The sequence below is a fragment of the Neomonachus schauinslandi genome, chromosome 1, assembly GCF_002201575.2.
Source record: "Neomonachus schauinslandi chromosome 1, ASM220157v2, whole genome shotgun sequence".
Classification (NCBI taxonomy): Eukaryota; Metazoa; Chordata; class Mammalia; order Carnivora; family Phocidae; genus Neomonachus; species Neomonachus schauinslandi.
The window spans coordinates 113,110,832-113,113,847 of NC_058403.1; the positions used below are offsets into that span (position 1 = coordinate 113,110,832).

General features: G+C 40.0%; 1 non-coding gene across 1 annotated transcript; it reads left to right on the forward strand.

The window, feature by feature from the left end:
- Positions 1–2,551: 2,551 nt before the first annotated feature.
- On the forward strand, positions 2,552–2,658 carry LOC123326938. The gene has a single exon (XR_006541409.1). It is a non-coding gene; the product is annotated as a U6 spliceosomal RNA (small nuclear RNA).
- The last annotated feature ends 358 nt before the right edge of the window (positions 2,659–3,016 follow it).

Sequence of the window (3,016 nt, forward strand, 5' to 3'; positions counted from 1 at the left end):
GCTTATGTGATCTTTTGGGAATTGGGGGTATCACTTATCCTGCTCGGGTGCTCCTGAGTCACCAGCTGGCTTCATCCCTTTTTTTCCCCCTATGATTCTATTTATTCCACTGCAGAAAAATCTTTCTAATTGATGGAATGATAGTGCCACAATCTAGAGGCTGTTAAAACTCTTTTCCAAGGTATTTTTTGTTACTGGGAGAAGATATCTCTATTGAATAGTTAGTACACTTGAATTGGGATTTTTTTTTTCTTTTTGCTGAATACTACAGAATTAAGTTGGGGTCATAAAATCAGTGGAAGATATTAGTACCACAAGATACCACCACAGAGAGGCAGTATTTTGGAGTTTTCCATGCAGCCAAAGGATTGACTTTATTTTATTTGGTTGTGGGGACAAAGCATCAGAATACAGGAAGGGATTATTATTATTATTGTTGTTGTTGTTTTAGAAAGGGAGAGAGAGCGAGAGAGGGAGAGAGGGAGAAAGGGAGAGAGAGAGTAAGGGGGCAGAGAGAGAATCTTAAGCAGGTTCCACGCCCAGCACTTTGGGGCTTGATCTCACAACCCTGAGATCATGACCTGAGCTGAAATCAAGAGTCAGATGCTTAATGAACTGAGCCACGCAGGCACCCCAGGAAGGGATTATTTTATTCTGTCTATGATAAGCAGGGGCCCCTTCCAGAGAATGTTAAGTTTTGGATAATATTTAGAAAATGTGGATAGATTGCTTGGTGAATCGGATTATAGGTTTCTAAAACCACTGAAAAAACAAAGATTTATGTATGTGAAAAAAAAGATGAACTAGTAAACATTAGATGTAAACATCTATTACAATAGATGTAAACATCTATTACAAATTAATGGAAGCATGACTAAAACATTAAATACCATTCCTGCAAAAGTGTGCAAATAATAATGAAAATTAAAGATTAAACAATAAAGTTGAACTTAGTATTATTTTGCTTAACATTATTAACTTATTAATATTATATCTTTTGATGAAAGAGCAATATCTAGTATCTTTTTACTTTTTTTTTAAGATTTTATTTATTTATTCATGAGAGACAGAGAGAGAGAGAGAGAGAGAGGCAGAGGGAGAAGCAGGCTCCCAAGGAGCAGGAAGCCCGATGCGGGACTCGATCCCAGGATCCTGGGATCATGACCTGAGCCGAAGGCAGACACTTAACCATCTGAGCCATCCAGGCGCCCTCTTTTTACTTTTTTTAAAAAAGATTTTATTTATTTGAGAGAGAAAAAGAGGTAGCAAGAGAGAGAGCACAAGCAGGGAGAGAGGTGGAGGGAGAGGGAGAAGCAGACTCAGTGCTGAGCAGAGAGCTGGATGAGGGGCTCAATCCCATGACCCTGAGATCATAACCTGAGCCGAAAGAAGACTGCTTAACCGACTTAACTGCTTAACCGACTGAACCACCCAGGTGCTCCTCGAATCTTTTCTAGAGAAAACAAAACACTGTATTTGTGAGAGCCTAAGACGTCAGACAGTGGTCAGATGGGGACATATGCTTTGCCCCATTCGTTCAGAGGGAATGTTTAGCCCAACGTACCGTGATGAATAATTCTGTAATGCTTCTAGAGTAGGTTTGTGATAGTGTTGGCAACAGCAACACAAATAACAGAACACTTTCAAAATAAGGACATTTCAAAAAGGGGATAGGCATTCCTTATGAGTATGTTGAAGATTGAATTATTATTTAATCATTCACTATAGGCTTGACATAAACTCTATGTGATTGGAGACTTATGTTGAATGAAGTAGAGTTGAAGGCATAATGAATTCATACATCCAGATTAGATGGTTTTCTGAGTCTTGAACCAGCCTTTTTTCCCCCAACAACAGGTCTTTGGAACTGAAATATCTTTTTAATTTGTCGCAAAAACCAAGCTTTAACTCCCAACTTTAAATATAAGTTCCCCATCTCAAACAGAGAAAGACATGTATCATATGACCTCACTGATATGAGGAGTTCTTAATCTCAGGCAACAAACTGAGGGTTGCTGGAGTGGGGGCTGGGGTGGGAGGGATGGGGTGACTGGGTGATGGACACTGGGGAGGGTATGTGCTCTGGTAAGCGCTGTGAATTGTGCAAGACTGTTGAATCTCAGATCTGTACGTATGAAACAAATAATGCAATATATGTTAAGAAAAAAAAAGAAGAAGATAGCAGGAGGGGAAGAACGAAGGGGGGAAATCGGGGGGGTAGAGGAACCATGAGAGACGATGGACTCTGAAAAACAAACTGAGGGTTCTGGGGGTGGGGGTGGGAGGATGGGTTAGCCTGGTGGTGGGTATTGAGGAGGGCACGTTCTGCATGGAGCACTGGGTGTTATGCACAAACAATGAATCATGGAACACTACATCTAAAACTAATGATGTAATGTATGGGGATTAACATAACAATAAAAAATTAAAAAAAATTAAAAAATTAAATATAAGTTCCCCATCAAATTTCTGTCCTTGGTCTACTTTTCTTCTTTCTTTATACTCTCTGCTTCAACAATATCTTTCTGAGCTTCTGAAATTGCAGGTGGATGTGCTTGCTGCGGCAGCCCAGACACTAAAACTGGAACGATACAGAGAAGATTAGCATGGCCACTGTGCAAGCATGACACGCAGATCTGTGAAGCGTTCTCTATTTTTAAAATTCTACTCCTGAAACCAACATTACACTATATGTTAACTAACTAGGATTTAAATAAAACCTTTAAAAAATTACTGATGGGGATGCCTGGGTGGCTCAGTTGGTTAAGTGTCTTCCTTTGGCTCAGGTCATGATCCCAGGGTCCTGGGATTGAGTCCCACTTGGGGCTTCTTGCTCAGTGGGAAGCCTGCTTCTCCCTCTCCCTCTGCCTGCCTCTCCCCCTGCTTGTGCTCTCTGACAAATAAATAAATAAAATCTTAAAAAAATAACTGATGATCATGTTTAAAAAAATTGCTTGTGGGTAACTTCTTTTAAATTTTATTTTTTAAAGAATTCTCTACACACAACATGGGGCTC